Source organism: Solanum tuberosum, unplaced genomic scaffold (assembly GCF_000226075.1).
Source record: "Solanum tuberosum cultivar DM 1-3 516 R44 unplaced genomic scaffold, SolTub_3.0 scf00830, whole genome shotgun sequence".
Taxonomy (NCBI): domain Eukaryota; kingdom Viridiplantae; phylum Streptophyta; class Magnoliopsida; order Solanales; family Solanaceae; genus Solanum; species Solanum tuberosum.
The window spans coordinates 41162-61717 of NW_006239787.1; the positions used below are offsets into that span (position 1 = coordinate 41162).

At 35.3% G+C, this 20556-nt stretch overlaps 3 pseudogenes; 1 reads left to right on the forward strand and 2 right to left on the reverse strand.

Annotated features, from left to right (window-relative positions):
• Positions 1-279: 279 nt before the first annotated feature.
• LOC102588899 (tRNA(His) guanylyltransferase 1-like) lies at positions 280-9710 on the forward strand (annotated as a pseudogene).
• A 390-nt stretch (positions 9711-10100) lies between these two features.
• LOC102589224 (uncharacterized) lies at positions 10101-12672 on the reverse strand (annotated as a pseudogene).
• Positions 12673-13149: 477 nt separating this feature from the next.
• Positions 13150-16669, reverse strand: LOC102589551 (vetispiradiene synthase 2-like; annotated as a pseudogene).
• Positions 16670-20556: the final 3887 nt, after the last annotated feature.

Below are 20556 nucleotides of genomic sequence, written 5' to 3' on the forward strand. Positions count from 1 at the left end.
TGTTTTCGATGTTGGACCCCTCTCTTATATTGTCCACTCTCCGATGTCCATTCCTTGATGTGCGGGGGTGTTGAGTCCCACATCGGTGGGCATTAAGGAATTTGGTCTCCTTATATGGTCTTGATCAATCCTTCCCTTATGAGCTAGCTTTGGGGGGTTGAGCTAGGTTATATATTTCTTGTTTTTTGTTAATCATTTTTTGAGATTTTGTTAATGAGAAGGAAAATCAGCTCCAAATCGCTATAGCCTATAGGCCCTTGTGGTAGCTAGCTTGAGGAAATGCATAGTAAGCAGTATTAGGGAAATATAGAGATTGATCACAAACTTTAAGGTGTGGTCAGCTTGGCTGTCCACACATTTGTCTTCTCACTAAGATGACCACCATATATATTTTTTTGTTTTCAAGATACTTATCTGGAGTTGAGTAAAATAGATTATAAGATACAAAATGTCCCTCTTGATTTAGTCAAGAAGACAAAGAAAAGAGAGATGTAAAATAATCTTAGTTTCTTCATTTGAGATGAAGTTGCTCATGATTGTTCTTAGCTGACTAGAAAGCAAAATACTATCCATTATTGTGTCTTTCTTCTCATCTACATATGTAACCAAATGGAAAGAGTTCTTTTCTCAAAAAAGAGTTAAGTGTGCCTCCATCATTCCATTCACGAGTTATCAGCTGTGTATCAATGGAGGTTCTTCAGGCATATCTTCTATGGAGACAAACAGAATGTGAGTTCTCGTATTGAATATTTCCAATTAATTGTTACTGGAGGAGTTGAGTTCTTAAAATCTGATGCTAAAGGATATTGGTTCTTTTTACAGGTCATATAAGCAATCAATACAATACTTGTTTGTGGAAGCTGGTGTTTTCTGGAAATTCAGAAAATGAGGCGAAAGAGATTCTTAAGGTGCTATAATTAACTCAAGTTTGAGAGTAGAAAATTGAATTGTTTCCTCAATAATATGACATGCATGTTTACGGTTTTTTCTTCAATATTATTCTTTTTCGATTTCAAATTTTAGTTAATACTAAATAAATATAATGTTAAAAATCATATAAAGAAGAAAAGTAGAATGAAGTTAAAAAGAAAAAGCTCGGATTGGTCCACTACCAGATCACATAGTGGTTAGGAATCAGGAGTTGGTGTTAGGTCCACAACTCTTCAGAATTTACTGGCCCAGATCGACCTCTTAAGAAAGGATCCGGTTCGTGAACCAGACCATCTCCATGGGCCAAAGACCAAGTGTGCCAGTCCTGGTCCAGGCCGAACTTGCCAGATATAGTAGCACGTGGTTTTTATATGCTAGTAGCTACAGAAGGTAAGCAGTTATATGCATTTAGTGACTTCATTTGCACAAAGCAAGATGCTTATTAGAGAAGGTCTTAGAAAATGGCTATTATGTGAAGGAAAAAGTATTAAAGCTCCCAACAATGGTTTCTGGAGTGATAGCTCTGCATACATATCTATGATCTCTTATGGATTACTCGTCTACAGTTTGTTACCTGGAATTTATGTGTTGAACTCCTTTCAAAAAATCAATACTTTCACTGCACAGGTTGAGAAGTGTTTCTTAGATCATGAAGCTCATTTTTCCAAATTTTACTCTTGCTATATATGATTTAGATGAACCACATAACTTGAAGCTAACTAATGGTGTCATGCCCCGAGACGCGGACACGGGACCTAGGACCACAAGTGATCCCAAGCTAACCCTGCTGGCATGATCACGAGTATACTAAAGATAAACTGATTAATAGAAATTGTGCGGAAGCTATAATCATAAATAAATCTGAAATGATGGGTAATACCCATATACCAAATCTGAAATGAATGAAATCTGATGAGTTTAATACAAAGAAAATATTAACTCAATACTAAGCTGAATTTAACTATGTTTGAAATAAGCCTCTAAACTGACTAGAAATGTTGGGACGTGCCCCTACTAGATCTAGCAAAATTGAAAATACAGACTAATAGCAATAAAGATAAACATGTCACTAGTCCTCGAGGAATGAGGACTCACCACTGATGCTGCTGAACTGAAGATCAGGAATCGATCTAAGTGTGATCTGGATGCTGAGACCCTAAACCTACATCACGAGTAGATGTAGCGCAGAGTATGCGTCAGTACTTGAAAGGTACTGAGCATGCAGGATAGAATAACACTGAAATAAACTTATAACTGAACAAGCAATAAAGCAAGAGCATAATCTGAACATGATATAGATACTGAATACTAAACTAACTGAATGCAAAGACCAAATTTATAACTGACTGTACTGTAAATGAGGTCAATGCAATAGAATCTGAGTGAACTGTGGGAGCTACTAATAACTGACAATAAAACCACATGAGCTAAATGTGGAGTCCGATGTATACGCCCCATCGAGAGGACCCAATATACCTGGCCAAAGGTATAGAGGCATGAATGGTGTGATCACTAACTGATATTGCCCACATAGGGGACTTACACCTACGTGGCTTGTAGTTCTGGGACTATATGGGTACGCTGAACCCTAGTCCAACTCGGTATTATGCTACTCCCAATAGATTAAGTGGTTAACATATTATGACTGAGTTTCTGTATATAATGGCTAGCTCAAAACTGAACATGCAATCTGAGAATGCAACAATTAATCTAATAATGATGCATTCATAAACTGAGGCATGTATAACTGAATACATTATGATTGAAATACTGAATAACTCAAAATATTGACATGTAGATACTCATACTTGAAAACTCCTTCTTAGAAATTAATTCAAAATCATATTATACTATGCTCATTGATGACTTGGGAAGTCATACTGCATAAACATTGATGGTATATCTAGATAGCATACTATTCATACATTGATGACCTACTCGATTGTCATACTAATCATGTTTTTAGAAGCTCTTTCTCAAAAACTCATCTTAACTTTCTCAAAAAACTCAATTTAAAACTCAAGTGTTGTCTAAAAAAAAAGCTTCTCAAGATTTATAACTCAAAAATAGGATTTTATGCTGAAATATACTGATAATGTGGCATTTAAAATTGGAGCATGTATAGCTGAATAACTGAAATATCTGACCTAGCATGTGTAATTCAAGAACTAAAGAATACATAGCTAGGGTTTTGAAATTCATGCAATAAACTGAGCATTAACATGATAATCTGATTTGGAACATTTAAATAACTAATTCATGATGATCTGTTGAAATTCTAGAAACCCTAGGTCTGTTCATAATCATGGAATCAAGAAACTGACTGAAAACTAGGGACCTAATGGGTGAAAGGAACCCACTAGTGAAATCCCACATACCTGGTGACGAATTTCCAACGGAGTAAATCCTTCAATTTCGAGGCTGGAACTGATGGAACCTTGCTGCGTTCTTGAACTAGGGTTCTTGGCCTTTTTCTCCTTTCTTGCATCTAATTTTCTATGTTTTGATTAATGACTTGACTTAGGTAAGTTCTAGTTATGTTTCTACACCTAAACTGACTAAAACCTCACGATTTAGGGTCTAAACGACGTAGCTTAAGGGTATAACGAAATAGGAAAAGACCAAAAGACCCCTGACTTAACTGCTGTCGGAGTGATCGACGGACGGGACTGAATGACGGTCCGTAGAATGGGTCCGTAAGTCAAGCCTGCACGACAGGCCTTTACTAAAAGAGCATAACTTTTTTACTCGGAGGTCAGATTTTAGCAAACTCAGCGGCGTTGGAAAGAGGATTCAATTATCTATCATATCATAGGTGATGGGACACATAATTCATTTTGTGCTAAGAGTTATGACCATTCGAAGTTGACCCAATTATCAATTTCCCCCTAATTGGCTGCTGGCCTTCACCAACGATCATACCTACGGACCGTGAATCGAATGACAGTCCGTGCTGGTCGGCCGTCGTTTGCGACTGAAGGATGAAATCTAAAGTGTGAAATTGAAAGTTGGCTGGCCCATCGACGGAGCTGACTGACGGTCCGTATGTGGCATCCGTCGGTGGCACATGCAACTTCTGAAAATCTAGAAATTTTTTTCCTTTATCGAATCTGGAGTGTTACAAATGGTAAACTTGGAGCCAAATTTTGGATTGGACTGAAGATTCTAAGTTATAGGTCCAAGTCACAAGATATATATCTTTTTCTCTATCTGTACTTTTTGTTTTGATAACCCTGGTGCCTGGGAACAACTTGCGTGCACCTCGACTAATTCCACGGGATACCTGCCACCTCCCACTAGCCAATTAACTCTGCCCACCAAGGCTAGGAGCCTAGGACAGATGAGAAGAAATCACTTAGTGTTTTTGTATCTACGGGGATTTGAACCTCAGATCTCATGGTTCTCAATCCACTTCATTGATTACTAGGCTACGGGTGCTCCATCTGTACTCAAAGAATGTACAAAAGCATTTTCCAATCTTTAAATCTTTTTCCACTTCTGTTGGAGAGTCTACCTTGTCTAATATGCTTTCAATCAGTCAATTCTCATATATGTGATGTGTTCCTTACAATATCGTTATAGATGAATTATGACCTCCCTAGTTGTTTATATCTTCTTTCCCCTTAGGTTCTCTTCTTGTATCAAAACGGTGCTCTAGGGGAATTTTTTTTTCTACCCTCATACTTTTTCATCTTGCTTGTTTTTGCTCCAAATATGAAATTCTTAATGATTGATGGTTGTATTCACCAATTTTTTGCAATAATAGCTTGGGCCATGGTAGGATTAACTGCATTTGTATATTTTGGATCTACTTACTTTTGAAGGCATTTAAACAATCATTTTTCAAATTTATGGTTGGACTCAAAGAACCCTAGACTTGAGGCTTAATATTGTTTGATAAAAGCAGGGAAGACAAAAGCAGGAGAAAAATGAATTACTCTTTCAGCAGTTTGGTATCAACTACAAGGACCTTCCGCAAATTTTTCGTCAAGGGTCTTGTGCCATCAAGATAAAAGGTAGTTACCTTCATCCCCCTTCTCCTAGAAGAGTATATATTGGTATATGCATGTGATGCATGTGCCACTATCCCTTTTTTCGTTTTTTAGATTTGAAAGATAGATAAATATGACATTTGGATATGAAAAACACTGTTTTGAAAACAATTGATGTGTGTGCTTTTTCTGTTTTTGGAAGATTTGTTTTAGGAATTTTTTTGAAGAATGGTTAAGTATTAAAAAAATTGAGGCAGAAGAAATGGTTTTGATAGCTTTTCGAACGAGAGAGAGAAAGAGAGAAGACACTTCTGTTTTTGTCTATCTTTGTTAACAAACTTACCCGAAGGACCGCGCACACACTCTCTTTTTGTTCTAAATTCTTCTCTTTCCTTATTGCAAATAGTAAACCTAGCCCTATAATCTTAGAGAAATGTTTTTTTTTGGGCAGAATTAGCAGGTTCTTTAACTTGAAATTAAAATGTTAGCGTATTCATACAGTTAAATGGTACACCTAAAAATGGGTAAGAGTAGTAGTAATTGAACTCCACAGTCTGAGCCTTGTTAAGGTCATCCTATTGTTGTGCTTTTTTCATGGAGCAGTTATGTGTAACTCTTATATTTTTGATATAAAAATGGCATGTGCATTAAAGGACTCTTTTGCGGCAAGTAGACATATTCTTTTCATGTTTAGATTTTACCTCTCAATCACAAAAAGACTGACCCAAGCTCTATGCTTAAACCATGAACTCTCACCCCCACATATAGGGGTAGGAAGGGAAGAGAAGGAGGTATATGCAATGCAGTTTGCTCATCACTATACGTGGGTACTTCATATCATGCATCTTTATGTCCAGGGAAGGAGCCACCTTATACTGAGGGGGTTGAACCCCCTTCGGCGGAAAATTATCTTATTTATACATGGTTAAAATATTTTTTTATGTATATATTATATGGTAGATGTCGAACCCTCGTCGGCTACTTCGTCTCTCTATTTCTACAAATTTTGAACCCCTTATTGAAAATTTCGGCTCTGCCACTGTTCATGTCCACTTTGACAATTTATATTATCCATTTTAACACAAGTGGACGATATTGTGAAATACTGTGAAGATGGCACTCCTGTTAAAAGACCAAGGAAGAAAGCAATCATAGTTCACTCAGAAAATGTAGCAACAAAAAGGTTCTGGAATAACTACACATGCCTTACCGAGGAACTTGGTTCGCTCGCTGAAGGGATTAACAAGATTAAACCCGAGTATTTGAGGTCTTTCCAATTTGAAAGCAGGTTGATGTTATCTACTTGGATTGTTGTCCGGGTTGATGGTTGTCATTTCCACAGGTAATTTATGCCTTTATTTTTGTCAATTGGTCTTCTCTTTACTTTTTAATGACCTTTTGCTCGACTTACCAAGAAGTGTTGATATCATTCTTTGTTGATTTTTAATTGCGCTTGTCTTTTCTTTTTCCCTTTTCCAGTTGATACCTTTTTTCTTGTATGTGATGCTCTTTAGACTAAATTATTCTTTTTGCTTCAAATCCCACGTTTCATGTCAAAATGATGTGGCATTATTCTTGCTTCATATTTTCATCAAGCATAAAAGTTTTGTAGGTAATATGCCTTTTCTGGATAATATAATTCATGTTTCAGTGGGAGATGGTTTTTCTTATATCCCTATTTTCTTTATCAAGTCTAGATTTCTACCTCCGGATTAAAGAAAAAACTCCAAGCACTTCCCAAGATAATTTTCTATTATGACCCGAAAACAACAGTGAAGTTGTACAAAACATTCCGGATCCATAAAAAATGTCAGACACAAGTGCACGGTTGTAATATATGCATACACGTTTATAAAATATATATATGTAATTTCACAAGTATAAAGTCATGTCAAATATTGAGCATGTAATTTCTGAAATCTAGTTTGGACTTGCTGGTTTCATGATCTTGATGGGATCCACTGTAGGTTTTGTGAAGATAATGGCTTTCAGAAGCCAAATGATGAACAGACACTGAAACTTATGAACTCTTGTGCGGTTTCTTTGCTGAAGATGTTTAAGGATATTATCTTTGCATAGGGGATGAGTGATGAATACATGTATTAGTTCATTTAACATCTTTGATTCACTTATAACATACCTTTTCCTTTTCCTATTATCTTTTATCTTGAGAGATCAATTTTTCTTTCAGCTTTGTTTTGAAGAAAGATTCTCTATTGTATCAGAGGTGGTCAAGGTAACTCTTTCATCACCATTCTTAAATTCCTAGGTAAGTATATTGTTTAACTAAAACCACATATTAGTAGGGAACCAATTCAAGGTCAAAAGCAAATTCTTCTTCATGTTTCTAGAATCCACGATGCATATAGATTATTTTGACACCACTCAGCTGCAGTTGCCAACCTGCAAGAACATAGTGCAATTTGAACAACATGCTAAAAGATCCTGCAAATTCATTTCTTGTGCGCAATGCGAGTTTTGTCTGAACGTGTCCTATAAAATGCTTGCTTGTCTGAATGGTGGAATTTCCCTTCTAGAATATTTTGCATTTGTAGTAAATCTCCTACATACAACGATTTCTCAAAAGCTTTTTCATTAATTTGGTTGAAGTTTTCAGGGTAGAGTCTATTTTGGCAACTGTATGAGGGGCTGTCCTCAACTAGTTTACATAATGTTTTTATATTGACTTTTTTGTCGGTTATATTTGATGTAGTTATATTGACTTGCTCTTATGATCATCATTTCAGTGAAATCGTCTCCGCTGTTGTATCTCTTTTCTCTTCCATGTATGTGATGAAGTGGAAAGAGTTTTTTCCTGAGAAAGAGTTTAAACAACCACCTTATTTTGATGGACGATCTGTTTGCTATCCATCATCTGAGATTCTTCGTAGATTACTTGGCTTGGAGACAAGTTGATTGTGAGTACTCCCTATCTTATTTGTTATATAAGAATTTCAAGCAAATTAATCTGGTTATATGAAGAAATTTGGGTTTTATTGCCTATTCTTCTTGCTGGCAAGCTAAAGAATGAATTGTATCATTTTAATAATCTTATGTCAATATATTGACTTATAGGTCACATAAACAATCAGTACAATACTTGTTTCTGGCTGCTCGTTAAGTCTGGAAAGAGCAGAACTGAAGCACAAAGCTCTCTGAAGGTGTGGTATCTCATTCCTTAATTTATAGCGCATGTCTCTTGTTTTTAGATGTAGCAGCATGATCTATTATAATATGTGATTCTATGGATTATTTTTCTGTCTAAATCTTCTGGATAATCTTATTTACGCCATGTGCACCTTGAAGAAAATAGTCTTGCAGCTTGTAGTGGTGGAAGTATCGGTATTCTTGTTGACATCACACATTTTGTGTTTAAGGGTGTGATTTTTGACTTATAGTTCTGATAGTCAGAAAGCTGAATGAAAATACATATAGTTAGTCTTTTCTTAAGTTTCTTCTCGATTTTGCAGTATCCTTATTTGAGCCTAGCACATCGCAAGCACTTAAGTTTTTTGTAAAGGTACAATTTCTGTTCAAGCTATCACTTAGTTTTTGAACACTATTCCGGGCATGTATCTCTTGGAGGAACATAGTTATAAAAATTGAGATTTTCACAAAGATGAGATTATGTTAAAAGCATAGGCCGACATACTATGTGAACTCTAACGGCACTGAAGCCTCAATCACTAATGATAAAGTTCTCATCTACATTATTGTGACACATAATAGTGTAAATGGATATTTTTTTGTAATTTGATTCTGTAGAAATCAACTATGCACCTTAATTTAGACTGTCATCATTTATTTGACCTGTTAGTGCATATCTCTCATCCTGTTCTGATCATATGCAAGCAGGTTTCACTATTGAGAGTAATCTTGATAGTCCAATGACCACCCTTTTGTTCGGCAGGGTACTCAACTCAAGAAAAAAATGAATTGCTTGCCAAGTTTGGCATTGATTACAATGCGTTGCCAATTATCTTTCGGATGGGGTCATCTGTTTTCCGGGACAGAGTAAATCTCTCTCTCTCTCTCTGTTGAAGATGCTATGTTTGCTTGAAATACTTTATGTTGTTTTTGATGATATTGTATACCAAGCTTGTATCCTTTAGTTTTAGGCTTCTACCACCATATGGATAATAAACTGTGTGCTCAAAAAAATTATGTCGTGAATATAAACAACATAAATATAGTACCTTAACAAGTATTTTTTGGTTCTTGTCATTAATGTGATAATTAACTCCATAATGAGCATGTTTTCATCTAAATTGTTCCTAGTCTCATCTGTATTCTTCGTATTCAGAAGCTACACTTGGTACATAAGTTCATTTGCAACACAAGTGCCATTGTTTTTTACTTCTATTATAGATCAAACTGATGGAGTGGGTATTCACTTTTACTTTTTGCTTCTGAACCCAGGATGAACCAACAGGAAATGACAGAGTAGTTGTTGAACACTGTAACATAATTGAGACGAGCTTTTGGAAAGAACATCCAAGATTACTCGATGAGGAGGAATCATTGCTAACAATTTTACGGCCCCATAGCAATAAAATGCTTCGATTGTCTTGAAGTTGAGGAGATGCTACCTAAGTTATTAACCATATTCAGTTTTAATCACATTAGAAAAATAGTTCCAAACTTTGTCAAATATGTAGATTAGCCATTTGATTTTGATTTTTTCCCTTCACTCTTTTTTCTTCTTTTAGAGATTTGTCTAACAAAACTCTCCTGTATATTGCAGTTCACTCAAGTTCATTTAGTAAACAAGATTTTTGTGTTGTATCACACTCTATATATATTTGTTCTCATCTTCTTGGCATATAGTTGGGGACTCCTAAAACAGGCATAATTGAAGAATTAGCCTTCCATTCTTTTTGAAAAGTACTTCATCACAAGAAGGAAAAGTAAAAGAAAAGAAGGTAAAATCGAAGGATAATCGCGTGGTGTACCCCTCAAATTTATGTAAATGGTAGCACTTGGCATTGAGAACACTATAATTTTACAACAGGATGTTACAACATGATTGACCTATCAATAAACTATACATAACACATTTATTTTTAACAAAAAAATGCAGGCTCCTAGACTGAAGAATGTGTCTGCTCATTGACTTGAATTTTAGAATGCAGACTTGAGCCATCTGGAATCCCCAATGGTGCATTTTCACATGCTTTGATACCACATCTATCCAATGCAGATATCAACCTTTGTTTTTCCTTCTCAACTGGATATTGTCCATCTGGGCTGACAAGTACCACCCCAGTATATGATTGCCCCGCCACTCGTGCAACTCCATGATAGTGGAACAGACCCCAGCTCAAATCATCAGAAACATCCACAATTGTCCAGAACTCGTTAGAAACGACTCCATTATCCAATACACTGAAGTGAAATGTTCCTGTAGCTTTTCCTCTTTTCACTCTATACTTACGCCTTCTCCAGACTAGGTCTCCTTCAAGTGTTTTTACCTGGAAAACTGGTTCATACCAGAATGATCCTCTAGCTTTTCCCCGATAGAATAATTGGTACTGGCATGGAAATTGATCATAAGCTGGATTCTGCCCTGCTACAACGCGCCAACTCCATTCCAATGTCCCTAACCAACCAACAAAGAGGTCTTCAGCAATTTCAGTAGACAATTTCTCCCCTCGAAACTCTGCCATTGGAGTCACATAAGGCTTTTCAGGGATCTTTGCATCAAGTTCAAGACAATTATTCTTCTGTAGTACAAAGAGAGAGAACTCTTCCAGATATTTTCTCTCATATGAAGCAATACAGCGAAATTACATACATGATCTACAGGGCTGCAGTTGTTCAAGCATTGAAGTGCCTTCCTACAGTTAGGATCCAGTAGACAGTTCAATATCTGAGACCCGCAATTTGTCACCATGCAGTTCAAGGTGGAGAATCCTTTTGCTCTAAGGTTCTTCAGCGTTGAAAACCGGTGTTATATAAGCATTAATTATAACTAATAAGCAGAACCGTATGTCATCAGAATTATGCCTTTCCCAAGCGTCAAACACTGTTCGGGTTATCTCCACTGATTCATCCAGTTTTTTAGATTGAGAGAATGAAAGTGAACTGCTAAATATATCTCCCCTCTTTTTAGTTTCAACAAAACTTCCACCTAGCTTGTTTCTCAGTGCCAAAGAGGAATCAAAGCATATGATGTTTGGGACATTCTGGTTGTTAGACTGTATCCAGTTGACTGATCCTTCCTTTCTGACAGCAACGACCACCAAAATGTCAGCACGATCCAGCTCATTGCTGACGTGCTTGACAATTTCATCTTCAGATTTCACAAAGTTGTCAGAAAAGACAATCATTTCAAATTCTCCATCAACCCATTTCAGTCTCTCTGCCTTGCATTTATAAAAGGAGGCAAAGTACAATTAATATGTATATTCTCATAACTGTGATGGGAAGCAATGTTCTCACAAAAAAACAAGCCTCGTTACTGTAATGTTGGGTGAATATTTCAATGAGCATCAAGACCTCTTTCATACTAAGAACGTTTCTAGCATAAAGCATATGAGGCCAGACAGTTTACATAAGTGATTGGTCATCCAGTTTTTCCACAATATAGAAGTTCTCTGAAAGAAAAAATGCATCTTTTCCACAATATAAAAGTTGTTCATGCACATTATATTTCTTCCTTTTTCCTCTACATATTGCTTTTCCCTTTCTTTTTCTCTCGTAACTAGAATGTTTCCGTTTGCCAGATTATCTAGTTATTTTGAGAATCTCATAATTTCATTCCTGTTAGTAGCTCAACCAGCAGCAGATATTGCTCATCATCAAATTTACAGGATGATGAAGCAGCAAAACAGAATTTCAGCAGTCTATCAACTAATAGTATGAGCAACATATTTTTGTCCCTTTGTATAGTTTCTTGTTTCTATTTTACTCAAAAGACCAACTTCAAATTGTGAAAGATTCCTAGTTTACTTTCCAATAAGAATATCGGAAAGAACAAGTAGAAATGCTAAACACCCTTGTTCTAACCTATTTTGCTCGAACTCATAAAAAATGTCAGGCTGCATGTCGGATTCTCCAAAAGTAATGCATTTGCACTGAGACTTAACCGTCAAGGACAAACATGTATCCAAAATTGAATTACAAGGACAAATATATCAAAAAAAAACTATTACGAGCCGTAAATATAACCTTTTTATGAGAGTAAAGGTGCAAATTGACCCTTTTCCACTAAAGGAATGATATTGTGTTTCTATATTTAGTAACAACTTAACTTTAAAATACGCAATTTATCTTCAATATGATGATTTACAACCACAAATTTTAAAAGTATTTATCTTTACCCTGTGTCCAGTTAAACACCTTCACATGAAATTGGGATGAAAGGAGTAATCGATTTCTAGAAAATGCTTAACTCTGTATATAAATTTTGAGTTGAAGAAAGTAATCGGAGTTGCAAAATACTCTTAGTGTGAAGCACGACGTCAAGCCAAGGAGTAGACTTGAGAGGGCTAACACTACCCTCTCCAACAATCCCCACTATTCTCACCGGACCCGTCATTTTCTCTGCTTTATCCATGTCCACCGCAGCTACGATTCTCCCACCACCTGTAATTTTCCGGCAAAGAAAAGAAGGAAACATGGACCCGTTAATTTTCCGGTAGTGGAGAAGAAAAGGGTTCGGAAGTCCAGCGACATTGAGCCTCCGGTTAATCGGAAAATTTGCCGGAGAATTGATGGAGGAGGACGACAGTGCTACGTTTACAATCATGGTTGATAAAAAAATGGGTAAACGGGTTGGCTTTATATAGTTTGTATATTCAAGAATTATACTCTTTCGGTCTCAATTTATGTGACACTTTTTAAATTTTGAGATTTCTTTCGTAAATCTTTCATATATTTTTTAATTATTTTGAATTATAATAATTTTTACATAGTTACTAATATATAAATTTCATTTCAAAAAAATTGAAAATTTCATGCGCAAATTTCTGATCAAAATTTAAACTGTTTGACTCTCAAAAATTGAAAAGTCACATAAATTAAAACGGTGAGTATAGACTATAGTTTTTTGGAAGTTGCTCAATGTTTCATCCAAAGAAAAATTCCAAACAAATCACAATGTGTAGGATATATATTAGACACACAAATAAAATAATTAAAATTTTAAATTTAATTGATAAATAAAATATAACGGATTACAAATCACTTATTAGTGAAAATTATTGAATAAAGCATATACATCGACTTATTTCATTGACCATTTTCCATGTTGATTGACTTGAAGATTGATGGGATTGATGAGTAAAGCTTCGATCATAAATTTCACATTATTTTTTGGATCACTATATCCATCTTGATTGTTCTTGTAAACGACATCAATCAGACGTGTTAGGTTCACAACGCGCATCAAGATATCAGTTGGCATAGAATCAGTAGACTTAATGCACTCTTTGTTCAAATCCTTCCATGCACTTTTAGCTATTTCAGAAAGTTGTGCACTTGCTTCTTCTACACATAAATTATTTTCTTGCATATAACATTCTATTCCTGTAACAAGTTGTCCTTTTTCTTTCTCAATCTATAAGAAAAAATATATATATATAATTCATCATGAGAATGTTATAAAAATCACTAATAAAAATAATGAAAAAAAATCCATTATAGGGTAGGTCCAAATAATTAAGGAAAAATCGATTTTGTTGATCAGCTTTTATTTTTATTTCTTAAAAAAAAATAGATAACCATGGGTATCTATCGAGTTTCTTTTCGCGCAAAAATATATATTTTTTTAAAAATTGACGCAATCTCTCGATTTTTAGTATTTTCTTATTTTACAAAAAACGAAGGATAGGATCAATTTCTGAAGTGTAAAATTGAAGTTGAAGATTATAAATAAAAACTATGAAAATATTTTATTAAAGATCACGTGTGGTCAAGAGGTAGAATTGTTCAAAATTATAAAAAATACTTGAATTTGATTCCAAGTAGCTACATTTTTTATGTATATTTCTAAAAGACTGACCACGTCTGTCGTTTTTTCATAACCAACCGACAAATAACCGTCCTTGTCCATCGATTTCATAAAAGCAACGAAACCAACAAAAACCAACCAACAAAGTCGTTTATATGTCGGTTAAAACCGACGAATAACCATCCATGTCCGTCAATTTCATGAAAGCAACGAAGAAAAAATCTATGATGCACAGTTTGTCATTTTTTAAAAAAAGAAAATGACTCTGTTCATCTATTTTGACCCTCGATTTTGATCCAATTTTTAGAAGTGAATGTTTATAATGTTGGCAAACACATATGCAAAAATTGTACTCCCTCTGTCCTTAATTATTTATCAACTTTTGAATTGACACACCTATTAAGAAAGCAATTATTGACATATCATTTTACCCCTATTAATTATGAAGTGGATGGATTAAAATTTAAGATTTTTAAGAAATTATACCTTTTTCAAAGTAATTAATTAAGGGTATAATAGGTAAAATTATTTTGTCCTTTCTTGATTTGTCAAAATGGACAAGTAATTAGAGACAACTATAAAAGAAAAAGTGGTCAAGTAATTAGAGAGTATATGACAATACCTTATAAGTAGCTATATCATCAATAACTCTACCAATTATTGCAGAAGCCACAAGAATTTTTGGTTTATTCATCATCCAATCAAATGTTTTCTTTGATGTTGATTTCATGCCCAATAATGATGTTGGTGCAAGTAGCTAATAAGTTCCAGTAACCAATGCATTACCCAAATACTCTTTAAATGATGGAATTTTTCCTTCAAGAAACCATTCTGCTTCAATATAGTAACTCTTCACAATTTCTTTCATCTATTCAAGAATTTTTTTTATAACATTTATTAAAATATAGTTGAAAAATTCATAAAATCAAAAGAAAATAATATTAGTGTTTTTAATTAATTGACATACTGCCTCTTTGACATAATGAACTCCATTGAATCTATCTTGTTCTAATTCGATTTCGATTTCATACTCGTTGAAGAGATCGAGAAGAGATGCATATATCGGTTTCATATAGTTTGGAAGTCCATCAACTTCACTTATATCCCACCTATAATCATACAAAAAAAGGTTAATTGATTGTAGATATACACTCTCCATATATCAATTATCTGATATACTTTTTTTATTTGCCTTAATTTATGTGACATACCGGTCCACAGCTTCTGTGAATATAATTAGTTCATCAAGAGTTCCATAAGAGTCATATGTGTCGTCAATTACTGAAATCATAGCTATGCATTTTGCAAGCATAACTCTAGCTTGAGAGTGTTGTGGTTCAAAGTACACACCAACTGCCCAAAAAAAACATTCCACCATTCTATCTCTCACATATGAAAGTTTTGATGCAAAATCCAAATCTTTCCACCACCTTCACAATAAACAAGAGTAATGTTTAGTTAACTTAATACATAATAAGTTTCAATTTATTTGTCCTGTTTTAACTTGACATAAAGTTTATATATGAAAGTCAAAAAGACTTTTGAATCTTCTGATTTTAATATAAAAATATGTCAAATGAACCAAAATATACGTTCTTTAATCTTGTGATCTTAAACATGTCACGTGGAAATTTGAAATTAAAGAGTTGTTAAAAACACGAAAGAATTAATTAATATATTTTTTAAAACAGACTAAAAAGAAAAGTAGGACAAACAAATTAAAACAACTTACCGTGTGAGTTCACTAAGCTCTTCCTTGTGTAGCACTTGTAACAAATTGTAATCTAATTTGGCAAGCCTTAGTAGCTTTTCATTTCTTGATTCACATTCTTCATATATTGAAATGTTAAAATGTGCCTCAGCTCTTGGGATTCCTCTATGAAGAGATTGCATAAGGGCATGTGTTACTTGTTTTTCAAGAGTAGAATCCCATAATGTATGTGTTATCCTCTCAAGATGGAATTTTGCAAAAATAAGTGCATCTTCTAATATGTCATCACCATGTTTTCTAACATGTGTTGCTTCATACAAACTTAACAAGCCCTTTGCATTTGTAACTAGAGTTTTCTTGAATTCTCCATTGTTGTCCTTGAATTGGTTGAAATAATCTAATTCACAAAGTATATATCGTTATGTCAGAGTTACTGTTGGATGTGTGAACAAAGTCTAATCCTTATATTGATAATTGGAAAGACAAAAAAGGCGTGATGATATTAAGAGTATCTTCAGGCTGACAAAACGTAAGACGTTCAGTATAGAAACATATCAGAAGAGATTGGATATCCATGTTGTCTAAACAATCGAAAATATAATGCAATCTTGTATAAATCATCTTCTTCATGAATGACATTTTGATCAAACATCTTGCTTAGTTGATCTTCAATCTCCTTCTCAAAGTGATAATAAATACCAAGACGTTCAAGAGTGTCAATCAAATGTATTTTTTGTTCAATGTCATTGCTAGTAGTAGTAGTACTTATTATCATGTGTTTCACTTCTTCTTTCAAACCCTCAATCTCCTCTATAACTTTTTTGGATATCTATAAAGACAAATAAACAAGCATACACAGTCAGAGTCGTCTATAATAACAATATTTAATCATTTATACTGTATGCAATCAAGAAATATCAAGACAACATATGTCGTTATAAAGAGACTTGATTGTATGCATATATTAACCTGATTATTCCGAGTAGAATTGCTAAAAATATTCCCCCATAGACTAGGAGAAAAATTAGCCTCTAGACGAAAAAATCCATTTTCATGGTTTACATTTCCAGCCAATGAAGTCATTGTTGCTATATTGTGATAATACTTTGTAAAATCTGAAAATTTATTCAAATTTTGGGTTTTGAGTGTTTTGTGCTTAGTCTTTTGCTATTGGTATCACTATTTATACAGAAAATTATAATAATTTAAAATGTGAGAGAAACACTTTTTAGAAATTGAAGAAATGTTAGGCAGCAAGCCATTTAAAGATTCTATGTAGGAGTTCTATATATTGTTGAACGAGTCCGTCAAAGGACGAGGTCGGTGTGATACTAACGTTTATTGCTTGATCAATTTTTATTTATTTCGGATAACTACACTTTACCCCCTATAATATTTATTTATTTGCAAAGTATTATTGTTTCTTATTTAATAATTTCATCAATCTTTTTATGAGCTCAAAACTATGATATACATCTAGTTTATACGTATAACGTTTGTCTAACTTGTGCTTTTCTGGCTCTTAATATTTTAATATAACTCATTTATATTTGAAGTGTACTTCTTTTTTCCTACTCTAGTGTAGAGGAGGAAAATTTCTTCTTTTAAACATGATTTTTTTTTTTCAATTTTCAAGATTAAAATTTTTTTTTTTATAAAAGAGGAGTATTTGAGGCTTATCTTTAATATATAATGCAATAGTTAGGCTATCCACCTGGGCGGAGCTAGGGTGTACCTTGACGGCTGGTTTTAGAGGTGGACATTGTAACATCCGGCAATTTGAAATATCTATGAAAAGGCTTAGAATTGGAATTTATCATTTTTTTGGAAATTTGGCTAAGTTCAGAATCTGGAAATTTGGCTAAATTCAGAATCTGGAAAATTTGGTTAAGTGTGGGAAAAAAGTGAGTTTCTGTCCAACTTTGAGCAGTCATAACTCCTAGATCAGGATGATTTAGGAGTAGTCCCAGTTATGTTTGCGAAGCTCATGGAATAATCTTTCCAACGCCACCGAGTTTTCTCGATTCCGAGTTCGTATAAGTGAGTTATGCCCTTTGGAAGTTGGGCAGTTGGCAGGGAAATCCGTCCGGAAATTTTAAGGGCATTTTGGTCTTTTCACTAATCAATTGTTTTGGTTATATTAAAGTGTTAGACTGATTTTAGATCAGTTTGTCTCATTTTTTTTAAAGAGTAAAGAGCTAGGGCTTGGGAGAGAAGAGAGAAAGAAGAGAAGGAAGAGGAGAAAGAGAAGAGCAATCAAGGAGATCATCGTGGATATCGTCGGGGGTGATCCCTACTAGGTATGTGAGTTCATAGTGTTGGTTGGTTCTTTCCCCCACACGCCAAACTCGTTTAATTTCGAAAAAAGAAAGAAAGATTGATTATGTTTGTTGAAGTTGTTGGTTGTATTTGATGAAGTTGTTGGTTGTGATTGTGTTGAAGTTCTTGTGATTTGGGACATGTTTCCGGTTGTTAGAGTTGTAAAGAAACAAGGGGAAAAGTCGGATTTTTGGGGGAAAAGGGCTGGGCTGTCGTGCAAGCCAGCGCACCCCAAAAAGGAACACTGAACTTTCCCCTTGGGGCAGAGCACCTGGCAGAGCGCCCAGCAGTCCTTCTGAAGTTTGAGGGCTGGCGCCCCGCGCCTCTTAGAGCTCCAAGGACGCCAATCCTTCCCTTTACCTTTCATTCCCCCATTTTTCATACATGTTCCTTGGCATTGTACCTATGTTTTATAGTTGTTTTCAACACTCCAAAGTACGTCTAAACGTCAAGAACTCATCCATAAACATGTGATCATATACCTTGAATCCATAATCCAATTCAAGGCAAGTTAGGATCAAAGTCAAGTGAAGTTAGAGCCAAGCTTAGAAGTTAAGCAAGTCAAGCATGTTTTTTTTAAAGTTGTTCAAGAGTCTTTAGTAAATGTTTTAACTTCATTTTTAAGACTCAAGTTTCAAGTCAAGTAAAAGGGAATTTCAAGCAAGTCTTCAAAGTTGTTCAAGAGTCCTTATTAAACGTTTTCACCTCATTCTAAGGCTCAAGTCGCAAGTCTAGTAAAGAGTAAAGAGCTTAGAGTTTCAAGCTAAGAAAGAGGTCTCAAGTTTCAAGTTGAGTCAAGAGTTTAAAGTTGAGTTCATTTCTCAAAAGTTATTAGGGAACTATGTATTTCCCAAAGAAGTTTCTAAATGTTTTTACATTTGAGTAAGAAAGGAACATCGATTCCAAAAGAGCCTTTGGGCTAAATTTTGAGTAATTATCTCAAGTTAAAGAAAGATGTGTTTAAAGCACTTATGAGCCAACGTATATTTTTGGGAGTAGTCTTGAGCACCGAGTTGGGGACACGAGTTCATATGTAACATCCGACAATTTGAAATGGCTAAGAAGAGGCTTAAGAATATGAAATTTTCATTTTGGATTGAATTTTAAAAATCTGGAAAATTTTGGCCAAGTATGGGAAAGGTGAGTTTTTGGCCAACTTTGAACAGCCATAAATTCTATATCAGGATGATTTAGGTGGAGTTCCAGTTATGGTTGCAAAGTTCGTGGAATTATCTTTCCAACGCCACCAAGTTTGCTCGATGCTGAGTTCGTATGAGTGAGATATGCCCTTTTAAAGTTGGGCAGTTGACAGGGAATCCGTCCGGAAATTTTAAGGGCATTTTGGTCTTTTCCCTAACCAATTCCTTTGGTTATATTGTAGTGTGGGACTGATTTTTAGATCATTTTTATTCCATTTCAAAGGAGTGAGAGTGAGGGTTTTGAGAGAAGAAGAAGAGGAGAAGAGAGAAAGAAGAGAAGAAGAAGAGGAGATCAAGGAACTTCCATCAAAGATCGTCGTGGTATTGTCGGGGGTGATCCCTATTAAGGTATGTGAGTTCATAGTGTGGGTTGATCCTTTCCCCCACACACCAAGCCCATTTTTATTTTTTGAGAAAAGATTGGTTATGTTGTTGAAGTTGTTGGGTTGTGTTGGTAATGTTGTTGATTGTGTTGTTGAAATTCTTGTTGATTTGGGACTTGTTTCCGGTTGTGTTTTGAGTTGTAATCCATGGTATGTTGAGGGATTTGATGATCCTTAGTGTTTGGGGTTGAAACCCTTGAAGTAAGGGTGGTTTAGAGTTGGCAAAACAAGGGAGAAAAGTCGAGTTTCTGGGCAGGGGGTTGGCGCGTCGCGCCTGCCAGAGCGCCAGCAGGCCCCCTCTGAAGTTTTGGGGCTGGCGCTCCGCGCCTTGCAGAGCGCCAAGGACGCCAAGTTCCACCATTCATTCCCCACTTTCTTATGCATGTTCCTAGGTATTGTACCTATGTTTCCTAGTTATTTCCAACACTCCAAGATACTTCTAAAATTCAAGAACTCATCCGTAACATGTGATTATATACCTTGAATCCATAATCCAATTCAAGGCGAGTTAGTATCAAGTTAAAGTGAAGTTAGAGTCAAGTCAAGCAAAGTTAGGAAGTAAGTCCAAGCAAGTCTTTCAAGCTTTTCAAGAGTCGTTATTGAACGTTTTTACGTCGTTTTAAGGTTCAAGTTGCAAACCAAGAAAAGAGTAAGAGTCTCAAGTTTCAAGTCGAATAAGAGTCTCAAGTTTCAAGTTAAGTCAAGAGTTTAAAGTCGAGTTCATTTCTCAAAAGCTATTAGGGAACTAAGTGTTCCCAAAGAAGTTTCTAAATGTTTTTTTACATTTAAGTTGTAACACCCCGTATTCGAAACAGACCAAAAATACAGATTTCGAGAAGTTGAAGGTGCAACTTACGGTCACCATCCACGGACCGTAGGTCAGACCACGGCCCGTGCTGGTGGTCCGTGGTTCACCACTGCAACCCCTCCCAGACTCAGTCAGAAAATTTGGCTAAGTGTTGACCCACGGTCGGACTTACGGACCGTAGTTCGTGTCCGTGGATCGATGCCCCAAAAGCCCAGCTTCAGTCCCGATTGACGGTTGACCAGCACGAACCGTCAATCGATC